Genomic DNA, 15778 nt, shown 5'->3' on the forward strand with positions numbered 1-15778 from the left:
TGGCGGGGGCGCGCGGGGGCTGCGCTGGGCCGCGTGCTCGGCGGTTGGGGCCGCAGGTGTGCGAGGCCACGTGGGCGCAGGTGCGGGGGCGCTGGGAGGGCAGGTGCGTAACCCCTCCGTGAGCACCCTGCGCGCTTCGTGTCCGAGGACCCCCTGTGCCCGGGTGCGCCTGCGGAGATGGCCGTGCAATAAACGCAGGGGCACCCCAAGTGCAGCAGGTTGTTCCGTGTGGAATCTTCTGGAAGCTGCCATCGCCTCCTTTGCCCACCGTCCCCCAACCCTAGTCCAGGCCGCCACCATCTGCACCTGAATACCTGCCACAGCCCAGCCCTCCAGGCCCATTCCTTATGTTGCCCTCGGAGGAAGCCCCTCAGAGGAAGCTTAGCCGCTGGGCTCCAGAACCTGCCATGGTTCCCTATTGCGTGAGGGTCCCGTGTGCATCCCATCTACGTTAGGATTTCGTTTTTTCTTTATTTCTTTTTTTCTTGAGATGGAGTCTTGCTCTGTCGCTCAGGCTGGAGTACAGTGGTGCCATCTTGGCACACTGCAACCTCTGCCTCTTGGGTTCAAACCATTCTCCTGCCTCAGCCTCTGGAGTAGCTGGGATTACAGGCTCCCGCCACCATACCCAGCTAATTTTTGTATTTTTAGTACAGCTCGGTTTTCACCATGTTGGCCCGGCTGGTCTCAAACTCCTGACCTCAGGTGATCCACCCACCCTAGCCTCCCAAAGTGCTGGGATGATAGGCGTGAGCCACTGCCCGGCCGCCTGCACTGTTTGGTCTGCCACACTGCCTCTCCCCCTCGCCTGTCCTCACTCCCTCTTTCCCGGGCTCCACCCCTTCAGCCTTCCTCAAACAGGCCAAGTCCCTCCAGTCCCAGGCCCTTGCCTTCACTGTGGCCAGCTTGGACGGCCTTTCTCTCCATCCCTCTGTGGAGCAGCTTGGAGCCTCTGTTTGTCTAACGGGCTTGTTCCCCAATGTGCCTTCTGCCTAGCACACACCAAGTGCACCATGAATGCTTGTGGAAAGTTTTTTAACCTTTTTTTGTCTTTTTTTTTTTTTTTTCTTTTTTGAGATGGATTTTCCCTCTTGTCACCCATGCTGGAGTGCAGTGGTGCAATCTCGGCTCACTGCAATCTCCGCCCCCTGAGTTCAGGCGATTCTCCTGTCTCAGCCTTCCAAGTAGCTGGGATTACGGGCACCTGCCACCATGTCTGGCTAATTTTTGTATTCTTAGGGGAGATGGGGTTTCACCATGTTGACCAGGCTGGTCTCGAACTCCTGACCTCAGGTGATCCACCCACTTCAGCCTCCCAAAGTGCTGGGATTACAGGCGTGAGCTACTATGCCCAGCCCCTTGCTGCATCTTCTAAAAGCCACATTTAGCCTCCCCATCTCACAGATGAGCAAACCAAGGCTGGGAGATGCCATTTCTCCCAAGTGAGGGGCGAGAAGGAGGCCTCGGGAGCCTGTGTGCCTAACCTTGCCCTGTCTGCCCCCTTCACCCACCCCACAGTCCTCCCCACCGGCTGTGTAATCCCAGTGGCTTTGGAGGTGGCCTGGCATTCGCGCAGCCACCTGTGACTCAAGCAGGCTCTGTTCCCAGACTGTCGCGTTGGCTGGAAGCCCAGAAACTGCATCCCTGGAGGCTGCAGGCCAGGCCCCCCCACCACGGGATGCTGTGGGGGGCAGGTACGGTTCACTTCCTGGCCCCAGAGAGGTCCAGAAGGACTTCATGACCCCCCATGCTCTCCCCACCAGCTGGCCCTGGGCTACTGCACATTGTGAACCCAGTGGGGGAGGTCTCCTTCTCTCTCTGATCCTGTTTCTCTCTGTGTAAAGTGACGCTCCTGATAGCTGGCTCTCAGAGCTCTTGTAGGAAGGCATTCATTGAGCACCTACTGTATACCAGGCCAAGGGCTGGAGGGAGGATTCTAGGCTCAAGGGGGATATCTTCGGACAGAGGGAGCAGATGCCTGAAATATGAAATCATCACCAAGTGGCGTGGAAGAGGCAGAAGAGACACCGGGTCCCGAACCGAAGCCGGGATCCAGGGAGGCCTCCCGGAGGAGGGGATGCTTGCTGTGAGTCCTGCAGGGTAAGGGATGCCAGCTGGGGTCCAGTCTAGGCCCTGCCTGTGTAACCGTAGGGTGTGTCCCTCCAGCCTCAGTCTCCACCTCTGCAAAATGGAGATCAGAGCAGTTCCCATCTTCTTCCGGGGCTGCAGAGACTCTGCAGTGGCTCTGCCTGGTTTGTGGCCAGTGCTCCTGAGCCCTTGGCGGTGGAGATTGGGCCAGGCTCCTACCGCAGGGCCTTAGCACGGGCTGTTCCCTCTGCCTAGAATGCCCTTCCCCCAGACCTCTGCCCCGCCTGCCCCTTCCCCCTCTTCACTCGCGTCTCCACCTCCACCCTCTGTCTATCCCTCTCTCCCGGCCTACGTGACACGTGCCTACTAAGATGTCCTGTAATTTGCTGATGTGCCCCGTACAAGGTCTACCCTCCTTTTTTTTTTTTTTTTTGAGACGGAGTCTCGCTCTGTCACCCAGGCTGGAGTGCAGTGGCCGGATCTCAGCTCACTGCAAGCTCCGCCTCCCGGGTTTACGTCATTCTCCTGCCTCAGCCTCGCGAGTAGCTGGGACTACAGGCGCCCGCCACCTCGCCCGGCTAGGTTTTTGTATTTTTTTTTTAGTAGAGACGGGGTTTCACCGTGTTAGCCAGGATGGTCTCGATCTCCTGACCTCGTGATCCGCCCGTCTCGGCCTCCCAAAGTGCTGGGATTACAGGCTTGAGCCACCGCGCCCGGCCTACCCTCCCTTTTTATCATGGTCTGCAGGACCGGCACACAAGAGGCCTCCAATAAATGCTGGTTGAACAGATGGATGATCCAGTAGCATTGAAGATGGTGGAGTTTGTTCCCAGAGCAGGCGTTTCTGGGGGGCTGAGTGGGGAAGCGGCCCCCCAATCCTGGTTTCCCTGGAAATGTCTACCGCTTCCAGAAACCACTGCCTCATTTTTTTTTTAGATGGAGTCTGGCTCTGTCGCCCAGGCTGGAGTGCAGTGGTGCGATCTCAGCTCATTGCAGCCTCCACCTCCCGGGTTCAAGTGATTCTCCTGCCTCGGCCTCCTGAGTAGCTGGGATTACAGGCATCAGCCACCATGCCCAGGTAATTTTTGTATTTTTGGTAGACACAGGGTTTCACCATGTTGGCCAGGCTGCTCTCGAACTCCTGACCTCAAGCAGTCTGCCCACCTTGGCCTCCCAAAGTGCTGGGATTACAGGCGTGAGCCACCTCACCTAGCTCTTTTTTAAGGCAGGGTCTCACTCTGTTGCTCAGGCTGGAGTACAGTGGTACAGTCATAGCTCACTGTAGCCTTGACCTCCTGGGCTCAAGTGATCCTCCTACCTCAGCCTCCCAAGAAGCTGGGGCTACAGGTGAGCACCACCACACCCAGCTAAGTTTTAATTTTTTTTGTAGAGCCAGGGTCTCACTATGTTGCTGGGGCTGGTCTTGAACTCCTAGCCTAAAGTGATCTTCTCTCCTTGGCCTCCCCAAGTGCTGGTATTACGGGTGTGAGCCACTGTGCCCAGCCCAGTCTTGTAATATTATGTGTCCATTTATTCCTTCCCAAAATGATGAGGGATTAGTTATTATTATTATATATTTTTAAGAGACAGGGTCTCATTCTGTCACCCAGGCTGGATGCAGTGGCATGATCACGGCTCACTGCAGCCTCGAACGCCTGGGCTGAAGTGATCCTCCTGCCTCAGCCTCCCAAGTAGCTCGGACTACAAGCATGTGCCACCACACCTGGCTAATTTTTAAATTAGCTTTTTAAATTTTTTTTTTTTTTTTTTTTTTGAGATGGAGTCTGGCTCTGTCGCCCGGGCTGGAGTGCAGTGGCCGGATCTCAGCTCACTGCAAGCTCCGCCTCCCGGGTTCCCGCCATTCTCCTGCCTCAGCCTCCCGAGTAGCTGGGACCACAGGCGCCCGCCACCTCGCCCGGCTAGTTTTTTGTATTTTTAGTAGAGACGGGGTTTCACCGTATTAGCCAGGATGGTCTCGATCTCCTGACCTCGTGATCCGCCCGTCTCGGCCTCCCAAAGTGCTGGGATTACAGGCTTGAGCCACCGCGCCCGGCCTAAATTTTTTGTAAGACAGTTTCACTCTGTTTGCCCAGGCTGGAGTGCAGTGGTGCAATCTTGGCTCACTGCAACCTCTGCCTCCCGGGTTCAAGCAATTATCCTGCCTCAGCCTCCTGAGTAGCTGGGACTACAGGCGCATGCCACCACACCCATTTAATTTTTGTATTTTTAGTAGAGATGGTGTTTCTCCATGTTGGCCAGGCTGGTCTAGAACTCCTGACCTCAAGTGATCTGCTCACCTTGGCCTCCCAGTGTGCTGGGATTTACAGGTGTGAGCCACCGAGCCTGGCGCTGATTAACTTTTAATTAACAGGGTCTTGCTATTTTGCCTAGGCTGGAGTGCAGTGGTGCAATCATAGCTCACTGCAGTCCCGAACTCCTGGACTCAAGTGATCCTCCCATCTCAGCCTCCCAAAGTGCTGGGATTACACATGTGAGTCACTGTGCCTGGCCTGGATTCATTATTATTCCCACTTTACAGATGAGAATTTGGGGGCTCAGAGAGGTTAGGTCACTAGCCTCAGGTCACACAGCATCTGCCTGCTGAAGCTGGGGCTTGACCTCAGGCATCTGGAGCCCAAGGCTCCAGGACTCTACACGTTTGCCTCTTAGCAGCCAAGGACTCTATCCCCAGTTACAGAGGGAGGCCACTTGTCTGGGGCCACACGGGAGGCTCCCAGGCCACCTGCCCCTGCAGCCTCCCTCCCTGGGGCATGACTGCCACTCCTACCCGCACCTGGTCCTGTCCCTCACGCTGGAGAGGGTGAGCGAGAGGAGGAGGGCTTTTAATTTTAGAAATGATTCCTGCCGCAGAAGAGTTCCTACTGGTTTTCCCAGGCAGGACAGCACAGGACAGGAGACCCCTTGGCCCTACCACGCCCCTCCCCAGAAGGCCACCCCCGTCTGCGGGCTGCTTCCTCCCCGCCCCCAGCCTCTCCCACGGCTTCCCCATCTGGAGCCGCCCTCTCCGCCCAGGTGGTGAGTCTCCATGGCAACATCCCATCACAGGTGGTCGTAACCTTAGCAACCAGGTGCTCCCGCCCCACTGCCTGGGAGGCTCAAAGCTGCGCCTGCATCCCCCTCCCATGCTCTCCCTGCGCCCCGGGGCAGCTCTCCATGAGGAACTGAGGGAGATGCATCCCGCCAGGGATGCTGGACCCAGAGACTTGAGGGACACCCCAAGGTCACCCAGCAGCTGAGAGGCTGGGCGTGGGGTGCTCCATGGGACGTCAAACCTACCTCCCTTGTCCTGCTGGATGCAAAAGAACCTGCACTTCTCAGCATCTCCTGGGCACCTACTAGGTGCTGGGTCCATGCAGGCTCAGGCACGGTCACTACCCTCAGGAGGCTTCCACTCAGGACAAGGGGTGGGGAGACACCGACCGAGGACAGGAAGGGGACAATGCCTGGAATCCCAGCACTTTGGGAGGGAGAGGCAGGAGGACCGCTTGAGCCCAGGAGTTTGAAACCAGCCTGGGCAACACAGTGAGACCCTCATCTCAAAAAAAGAAAAAAAATTAGTTGGACGTGGTGGTGCATGCCTGGCCTGTAGCCCCAGCTACTTAGGAGGCTGAGGTGGGAGGATCGCTTGAGGCCAGGAGGTTGAGATTGCAGTGAGCCAGGATCTTACCACTGCATTCCAGTCTGGGTGACTGAGCAAGACCCTGTCTCAAAAAATATATATGCATATTGGCCGGGTGCACTGGCTCACACCTGTAATCCCAGCACTTTGGAAGGCCAAGGCAGATGGATCCATTGACGTCAAGAGTTTGAGACCAGTCTGGCCAACGTGATGAAAGTACAAAAATTAGCTGTCCCCACAAATAAGTGACCCCCAGAGTAAGTTCTAGGTTTAGAATGAAGTTTATCCATCTGCCATTTAAAAAAAAAAAAAAAAAAAATCTCGGCCCGGCGCAGTGGCTCACACCTGTAATCCCAGCGCTTTGGGAAGCTGAGGTGGGCGGATCACCTGAGCTCAGGAGTTTGAGACCATCCTAGTCAACATGATGAAACCCCGTCTCCACTAAAAACACAGAAATTAGCTGGGCATGGTGGCAGCCGCCTGTAATCCCAGATACGAGGGAGGCTGAGGTAGGAGATCACTTGAACCCAGGAGGTGGAGGTTGCAGTGAGCTGAGATCGCACCACTGCACTCCAACCTGGGGGATAGAGTTAGACTCTATCTCAAAAAAAAAAACCAGAACTCTCCTCTGATATACATGGAAATTAATCGCCCACATCAGATTCTGAAGGAAACTCTTGCTTATATTGATTTTTTTTTTTTTTTTTTTTTTTGAGTTGGAGTCTCACTCTGTCACCCAGGCTGGAGTGCAGTGGCCGGATCTCAGCTCACTGCAAGCTCCACCTCCCGGGTTTACGCCATTTTCCTGCCTCAGCTTCCCGAGTAGCTGGGACTACAGGCGCCCACCACCTCGCCCGGCTAGTTTTTTTTGTATTTTTTAGTAGAGATGGGGTTTCACCGTGTTAGCCAGGATGGTCTCAATCTCCTGACCTCGTGATCCGCCCGTCTTGGCCTCCCAAAGTGTTGGGATTATAGGCTTGAGCCACCATACCGGGCTTTTTTTTTTTTTTTTTTTTTTTGAAATGGAGTCTCGCTCTGTCCCCCAGGCTGGAGTGCAGTGGCGCGATCTCCAGCTCACTGCAAGCTATTTTTTTTTTTTTTTTTGAGGCAGAGTCTCGCTCTGTCACCCAGGCTGGAGTGCAACAGCACGATCACGGCTCACTGCAAGCTCCGCCTCCTGGGTTCAAGCAATTCTCCTGCCTCAGCCTCCTGAGTAGCTGGGACTACAGGCGTGCACCAACATGCCCAGTTAATGTTTGTGTTTTTAGTAGAGACAGGGTTTTCACCATGTTGGCCGGGATGGTATTGAACTCCTGACCTCATGATCCACCCACCTCAGCCTTCCAAAGTGCTGGGATTACCAGCGTGAGCCACCGTGCCTGGCTTAGCCTTTTATTATGGAAAATTTTATACACAAACAAAGGCTTAGAGAGTCACGTAATGAACCCCCATAAAGCCATCCCCTAAGTATGATGCATCTTGTTCCATAAGTCCCTCTTCACCCTCCCCAACAGACTACGTCAAAGCAAATCCCAGATGCGAAGTAATTTCATCCATAAATATTTGCATTTCTAAAATACAACGACTTAAAAAAACACAGCCGGCCGGGCGCGGTGGCTCAAGCCTGTAATCCCAGCACTTTGGGAGGCCGAGACGGGCGGATCACTAGGTCAGAAGATCGAGACCATCCTGGCGAACACGGTGAAACCCCGTCTCTACTAAAAAATACAAAAAACTAGCCGGGCGAGGCGGCGGGCGCCTGTAGTCCCAGCTACTCGGGAGGCTGAGGCAGGAGAATGGCGTAAACCCGGGGGGCGGAGCTTACAGTGAGCTGAGATCCGGCCACTGCACTCCAGCCCGGGCGACAGAGCCAGACTCCGTCTCAAAAAAAAAAAAAACAACAAAAAAAAACAAACCAAAAAAAAACACAGCCAACAATTCCATTATCATTTTTTAAGAAAATGGATAGTAATTTCTTTTTTTTTTTTTTGAGACGGAGTCTCGCTCTGTCGCCCAGGCTGGGGTGCAGTGGCCGGATCTCAGCTCACTGCAAGCTCCGCCTCCCGGGTTCACGCCATTCTCCTGCCTCAGCCTCCCGAGTAGCTGGGACTACAGGCGCCCGCCACCGCGCCCGTCTAGTTTTTTGTATTTTTTAGTAGAGACAGGGTTTCACCGTGTTCGCCAGGATGGTCTCGATCTCCTGACCTCGTGATCCGCCCGTCTCGGCCTCCCAAAGTGCTGGGATTACAGGCTTGAGCCACCGCGCCCGGCCAGTAATTTCTTAATATGCTCAAATATCCAGCCAGTGTCCAATTTCCCTGACTGCCTTCTAAAATTTTTTCACACTTTGTTCAGTTCAGAATCCAAATAAGGTCCATTTATTGTAGTTGGTTGATATGTCTGTCTGTCTGTCTGTCTGTCTGTCTGTGTCTCTCTCTCTCTCTCATTTTTTTTTCTGGAGACAGGGTCTCACTTTGTCACCCAGGCTGGAATGCTGGAATGCAGTGGTGCAGTCATAGCTCACCGTAGCCTTGAACTCCTGGGCTCAGGTGATCCCCCTGTCTCAGCCTCCTGAGTACCTGGGACCCTAGGTGCATGCCACCATGCCCATTAATTTTTTTTTTTCTTTCTTTTTTTTTGGTAGAGACAGGGTCTTGCTGTGTTGCCCAGGCTGGTTTTGAACTCCTGGGTTTAAGTGATCCTCCTGCCTCAGCTTCCAGAAGTGCTGGGATTACAGGCATGAGCCACTGAACCACCACTCTTGGCCTTAGTTATTCCTTACTGCTGTTTGTCTTATATGTTATTTTTCTGTCTTATCACACTGTGTGGAACCTCCAGTTCAATGTTGAAGAGAACCAGTGGAACTGGACATCCTTCCCTTGTTTCTGGTCTTAGGGGGAGAGCACTCAGTCCTTCACCACTGAGGATGGCAGCTGTAGGGTTTTTATAGACACTTTTTATCTGGTTGAGGATATTCCATTCTATTCCTAGTTGCATGCTTTAAATCTGCATGAGTGCTGAATTTTGTCCAAGTGAGAGCTGAATGTTCTGCATCTACTGAGAAGAGCATATGGTTTTCCTCCCTTATGCTAATCATGTTGATTCTTGGGTATTAAACCAACCTTGCATTCCTGGGATAAGCCCCACTTGCTGGTCATGATGGAGAATCCCTTTTATAGATAGCTGGATTCAATTTGTTAATATTAAGGATTTGTGCATTGATATTCATGAGGGATATTGGCCTACGATTTTCTATAATGTGTTTTGGTTATGCTGGCCTCATAAAACATGTAGGGAAATGTTCCCTCCTCCTCTAGTTTCTGAAAGAGTTTGGGTAGGATTGGTGCTGTTTGTTCTTTAAAAGCTTCAGGATCGGCCGGGCGCGGTGGCTCAAGCCTGTAATCCCAGCACTTTGGGAGGCCGAGACGGGCGGATCACGAGGTCAGGAGATCGAGACCATCCTGGCGAACACGGTGAAACCCCGTCTCTACTAAAAAATACAAAAAAAAAAACTAGCCGGGCGAGGTGGCGGGCGCCTGTAGTCCCAGCTACTCAGGAGGCTGAGGCAGGAGAATGGCGTGAACCCAGGAGGCGGAGCTTGCAGTGAGCCGAGATCGGGCCACTGCACTCCAGTATGGGCAAGAGTGCCAGACTCCGCCTCAAAAAAAAAAAAAAAAAAAAGCTTCAGGATCAATTCTGTTGTTGTTGTTGTTGTTGTTGTTGTTGTTGTTTTCCAGAGAGGAAGTCTTTATGTTGCCCAGGCTGACCTTGAACTCTTGGGCTCAAGCCATCTTCCTGCCTCAGCCTCGGAAAGCACTGGGATTTCAGGCATGAGCCACTGTGCCTGGCCTGGAAACAATTCTGAAGGTAGAGTTGTCAGCATTTGCTGATGGCTGGGACGTGGGAGGCAAGAGAAACAGGGGGAAAGGGCACCCTAGGATGTAAGCTTGAATCAAGGAGCTGTTTCCTTGGATGCAGAAAGCTGGAGCGGCACCTGGTGGAAGGAGCATTGATTTGGGGTGTGCATTAATTTTGGAGTGCCTCTTTGGTGCTGGGGCAGAGATGAGGTCAGGGAAATGGAAGTCAGAAGCCTTTTCAGCATAAACGTGGAACCCACAGGCATCTCTGTCTCTGACTTCGTGCCCATTACCCCCAGCTTCCTGTTCCCATACTGCTTCCGGTCTGTGTTCACTGGCCAGTGTGCAGGAACTCTGTCCTCTGTCAGGCACTGGAACCCTAGCGGCCTTGGGCCCGTCATTCCTGGGTGAATCCTGACCCCTGCTGGCTCTGGTCAGCACGGCTGAGGCCAGCTCGGCCAAGGCCAGCGTGGCGGCGCAGTGGTCGGGGAGTCCACAGAGCCGAGTCCTGAAGGGAGGTAGAGAGTGTGAGAAGGGCCGGGCGCGGTGGCTCAAGCCTGTAATCCCAGCACTTTGGGAGGCCGAGACGGGCGGATCATGAGGTCAGGAGATCGAGACCATCCTGGCTAACCCAGTGAAACCCCATCTCTACTAAAAATACAAAAAATTAGCCGGGCGTGGTGGCGGGCGCCTGTAGTCTCAGCTACTCGGGAGGCTGAGACAGGAGAATGGCGTGAACCCGGGAGGCGGAGCTTGCAGTGAGCCGAGATCGCGCCACTGCACTCCAGCCTGGGTGACAAAGCGAGACTCCGTCTCAAAAAAAAAAAAAAAAAAAAAAAAAAGAGAGTGTGAGAAACTGGAGGCAGAAGGGCCCGAAGTTCAGACAGACCTAGGCCCACTCCGAAAGCCCCTGTCTAAAGGGCAAGGCGGGGGAGCCGGGACTTATTCCTGTGGACAGTGGGGGCTTTGGGGAAGCGCAGAGTGGGAGGGACCTGGTGAGATCCCCAGAGCTTGAGCCCTGGCCATGGAGCTGGGACCCCCAGGAGCGTTCTTTTTGAGACAGGGTCTCGCTCTGTCACCCAGGCTGCAGTGCAGTGGCACAATCAGATCATCACAGCCTCGGCCTCCTTGGCTCAAGCGATCCTCCCGCCTCCGCCTCCCTAAGTGCTAGGATTATAAGTGTGAGCCACAGCTCCCGGTCCTAGGGGTTTGCTAACCTCTCTCACCCTGGGCGGTCCCCAGGCTCAAACCAGCAATTCCTGAACCCTAGGAGCTCTCCTCGTGGGCACAGCTTCTTCTGTTTACAAACCTTCTTCCCTTCATATCCATGTCCTCGTCTAAGTCCAGGCAGGAAATCGAGACCCAGAAACAGGTGGCGATGGGCAGCATGGGCCTCTGTGGCAGAAGGTCCCACGCTACACAGCACTGTCCGGGTCCTTGCACGGGTTTTCCAGAGGCGCAGGGAGGCCTCTCCTCGGTCGTTCAAGGCAGGCATGGACCTGCGGCGTGAGGCCGATGGTGACTTGCTTTCTCCCAGCTCCTGGGGCCACGGCGCGTTCATTCCCTTTTCTTTTTTATCTTTTCTTTTTTTTTTTTTTTGAGACGGAGTCTTGCTCTGTCGCTCCAGTTGGAGTTCAATGGCGTGATCTCAGCTCACTGCAACCTCTGTCTCCCAGGTTCAAATGATTCTCCTGCCTCAGTCTCCTGAGTAGCTGGGATTACAGGCGCCTGCCACCATGCCCAGATAATTTTTGGACCTTACTAAAAGTCCAAAAGAGATGGGGTTTTGCTATGATGGCCAGGCTGGTCTGGAACTCCTGGCCTCAGGGGATCCGCCCACCTTGGTCTCCCAAAGTGGTGGGATTACAGGCGTGAGCCACCGTGCCCAGCCTCATTCCCTTTTCTCTTTGCCTCTCTCAGGCACTGGGACTTCGTTTCTGTGCCCACAAGATGGGGGTGGCTGGGAGCCCCGGTGGCTTGGGGCAGAGGAAAGGCATGGTGGGGGAGATGGAGCAGCAGGCAGCCCACTTCCTAGGCTAGGATTCTGGCTGTGTTACCCTGTGCAAACTGCTTAACCTCTCTGGGCCTCAGCCACCTCATCCGTGAATGAGAATAAAAAAGGACCTGCCTGAGGGTTTGGGGGAGGGTTCTGTGAAGCAGAGCTACCTTGGAGAAGGCAGCGGGGTAGGGGAGGTGCCAGACTGACCATCAGCAATGTCCAGCTCCCGTCCTCCTTTGGAAGCCTCCAGAACCTGCAGTGAGGTGGTGCCCTGAGGATCTCTGGCTGGTGTCGGGGCGAGACAGGCCCATCTGTCTTATCCGCCAATGTCTCCCAGAGTGGGGCCTCCGAGGGCAAGACCCGAGGGCTCTCGGCCAGCACCCGGAAGCCGTGGGCCGTGGTGACCGTGGGCACAGGCAGCAAAGCTGGTTCCCGGGCCAAAGGCCGCGGCCCCCACACAGTGATCCGAGGGCTGCGCTGACCATGGGCAGGGAGTTGAAAGGGTGAGTCTGGGCCAGGGTCGGGAGCAGCCTGCAGACAGCACGGCGGGCTGGCTGGCGGGACCCGCTGGGGCTGGGGATTTGTACAGGGCAGGAGGGCGGAGGCCTGGGGGGATCCAGTGTCTCAAGCCGGGCTGGCCGCTGTGTCCTCATTTCTCTGCCGGTTCCCTCTCTACGTCTCCGCCGCTGTTTCTGCCTCTCCCTGTCTCTCTCCAGATCTCTCTGTGCCTCCCTATCTGTAACCGGGTTTTTCTTCTCTGACTCTTTGTAAAATATTAAATTTTCAATGTAATGTGGAATGTAAAATATTAAATATTAAATTTCTCCTTTTAAAATATTAAAAGTAGGCCAGGTGCAGTGGCGTGCACCTGTCATCCCAGCACTTTGGAAAGCTGAGGTGGGAGGATTCCTTGAGCCCAGGAGGTCAAGGCTGCAATGAGCTGTGCTCACACCACAGCACCCGGGCCTGGGCCACAGAGCGAGACCCTGTCTCTTAAAAATAAATACATAGATACAATTAAAAGTGGCTTTGTAGTTGGCTGGAGGTCCTGGACTCCTCCAGCAGATCCTCTAGTGATGGGCAGCTGGGTTACTTCTAGTCTTTTCCAAGCAGCTCAGAGTGGCTCTCTGGGGTAGAAATGGTTGAGAGGAACAGGCTCATTCTGGTCTATTATCTGGAGAGTTCTATCTGTGTCCCCAGGAAGCTGACCTCTCCCTCTCCGGCCTGCACAGCATTCTGTTACTGTCTTCGGGCCTCATTTCAAAGCTTCATGCCCTGGGCTGGGCATGGTGGCTCATGTCTGTAATCCCAGCACTTTGGGAGGCTGAGCCAGGAGGATCACCTGAGGTCAGGAGTTCGAGATGAGCCTGGCCAACATGGTGAGACCCCATTTCCACTAAAAATACATAGCCGGGCATGGTGGCAGGCACCTGTAATCCCAGCTACTTGGGAGCCTGAGGCAACAGAATCACTTGAACCAGGGAGGCGGAGGTTGCAGTGAGCTGAGATCGTGCCACTACACTCTAGCCTGGGCAATAGAGTCAGACTCCATCTCAAAAAAAAGAAAAAAAAAAAAAAAGCTTCATGCCCTGAACTCTGTCCCCACATGACTGTAGCCGAGTGCCCAGCTGCGGAGTGGCTACTCAACACCTTTTTCAACACTTAAGAGGGAAGGAATTGGATTTCAGAGAGGTTGGGACACCTTCCCTAAGCCACACAGCATGTGGTAGGAGGAGCCTTGAGCCCAGGGCTTTGTGGCTGCAGAGGGCTTTGCAAACTTCATCAGCTCACTAGGAAGTGACAGAGTGGGCAGAGAGCAGTCTGCAGTGTGGGGGGCTGTTTTGAGGGGTGCAGTGGTGGGCAGGCCTTGCTTCCTTGGAGAAACCATGGGGCTAGAAGACTGGACTTCCTTCCTCTCCTGCCTCCCTGCCATTCCTGGAGGTTCTAATGAGACCAGTTAGCCTCTAAGGCCTTGACTCCTTCTCCCACCGGTGGCTGAGGCCTCTGGGCCACTGGGACCCCAGGTTTCAGCCTTTACATCTGGCGCAGACAGGGCAGGCAGGTGTGCCGCGTGAACAGCCTGTGGGTCTCCGGGGTGGTGGGCTCTCGTGTCGGGGTTGTGTTTCTCCATTGTGCGACCTCTGGGCTCTGAATCTTGATTCCCCCACCCGTCAAAAGGACGTGGGGAACTGGTCCCCTCATTTCAAAGCTTCGTGCCCTGGGCTGGGCATGGTGGCTCACGTCTGTAATCCCAGCAACTGGGAAGGCCGAGGCGGGTGGATCACTTGAGGTCAGGAGTTCGAGACCAGCCTGGCCAACATGACGAAAGCCCGTCTCTACTAAAAATACAAAAATTAGCTGGGTGTGGTGGCGGGTGCCTGTAATCCCAGCTACTTGAGAGGCTGAGGAAGGAGAATTACTTGAGCCAGGAAGGCAGAGGTTGCAGTCAGCTGAGACTGTGCCTCTGCACTCCAGCCTGGGTGACAGAGTGAGACTATATCTTTTTTTTTTTTTTTTTTTTTTTTTGAGACTGAGTCTGGCTCTGTCGCCCAGGCTGGAGTGCAGTGGCCGGATCTCAGCTCACTGCAAGCTCCGCCTCCCGGGTTTACGCCATTCTCCTGCCTCAGCCTCCGGAGTAGCTGGGACCACAGGCGCCCGCCACCTCGCCCGGCTAGTTTTTTGTATTTTTAGTAGAGACGGGGTTTCACCGTGTTAGCCAGGATGGTCTCGATCTCCTGACCTTGTGATCCGCCCGTCTCAGCCTCCCAAAGTGCTGGTATTACAGGCTTGAGCCACCGCGCCCGGCTGAGACTATATCTTAAAAAAAAAAAAAAAAAAGCCAAGCCTGGTAGTAGTCACCTGTAATCCCAGCTACTCAGGAGGCTGAGGCAGGAGAATCACTTCAACCTGGGAGGCGGAGGCTGCAGTGAGCTGAGATCACGACATTGCACTCCAATCTGAGCAACAAAGAATGAAAAAAAGAAAAAAATATATATAAAATATATATATATTTCTCAAAAGAAAAAAATATATACATTTTTTCTAGAGATGGGATCTCCCTATTTTGCCCAGGCTGGTCTTGAACTCCAGGGATCAAAGAGATCCTCCTGCCTCATCCTCCCAAAGTGCTGGGATTCCAGGTGAGAGCCATTGTACCCAACCTCAGGACACGCTGTGAGCAGGGAAGGAACCCAGAGGGGGCTGGCTGTAGGTGACCAGTCCACCTCACAAGGGGGGCAGCAGTGGGGACAGGTGTTAGCAGCATGGGCTGTGGGGTCCAGCCTCCTGATGCACCCGGCTCCTGAGGCACCCACCCTCCTGATACACCCACCCTCCTGATACACCCACCTCCTGATACACCCACCTCCTGATGCACCCACCCTCCTGATACACCCCACCCTCCTGATACACCCCACCCTCCTGATACACCCCACCCTCCTGATACACCCACCTCCTGATGCACCCACCCTCCTGATACACCCACCCTCCTGATACACCCACCCTCCTGATACACCCCACACTCCTGATACACCCACCCTCCTGATACACCCCACCCTCCTGATACACCCACCCTCCTGATACACCCACCCTCCTGATACACCCACCCTCCTGATACACCCACCTCCTGATACACCCCACCCTCCTGATACACCCACCCTCCTGATACACCCACCTCCTGATACACCCACCTCCTGATGCACCCACCCTCCTGGTACACCCCGGCCTCCTGATACACCCACCCTCCTGATACACCCCACCCTCCTGATACACTCACCCTCCTGGTACACCCCACCCTCCTGATACACCCACCCTCCTGGTACACCCACCCTCCTGGTACACCCACCCTCCTGATACACCCCACCCTCCTGATACACCCACCTCCTGATACACCCCACCCTCCTGATACACCCCACCCTCCTGGTACACCCACCCTCCTGATACACACCACCCTCCTGATACACCCACCCTCCTGATACACCCACCTCCTGATACACCCCACCCTCCTGGTACACCCCACCCTCCTGGTACACCCACCTCCTGATACACCCACCCTCCTGGTACACCCCACCCTCCTGATACACCCACCCTCCTGATACACCCACCCTCCTGATACACCCACCTCCTGATACACCCACCCTCCTGATACACCCCACCCTCCTGATACACCCACCTCCTGATACACCCCACCCTCCT

This window comes from Macaca fascicularis, chromosome 19, assembly GCF_037993035.2.
Source record: "Macaca fascicularis isolate 582-1 chromosome 19, T2T-MFA8v1.1".
NCBI lineage: Eukaryota > Metazoa > Chordata > Mammalia > Primates > Cercopithecidae > Macaca > Macaca fascicularis.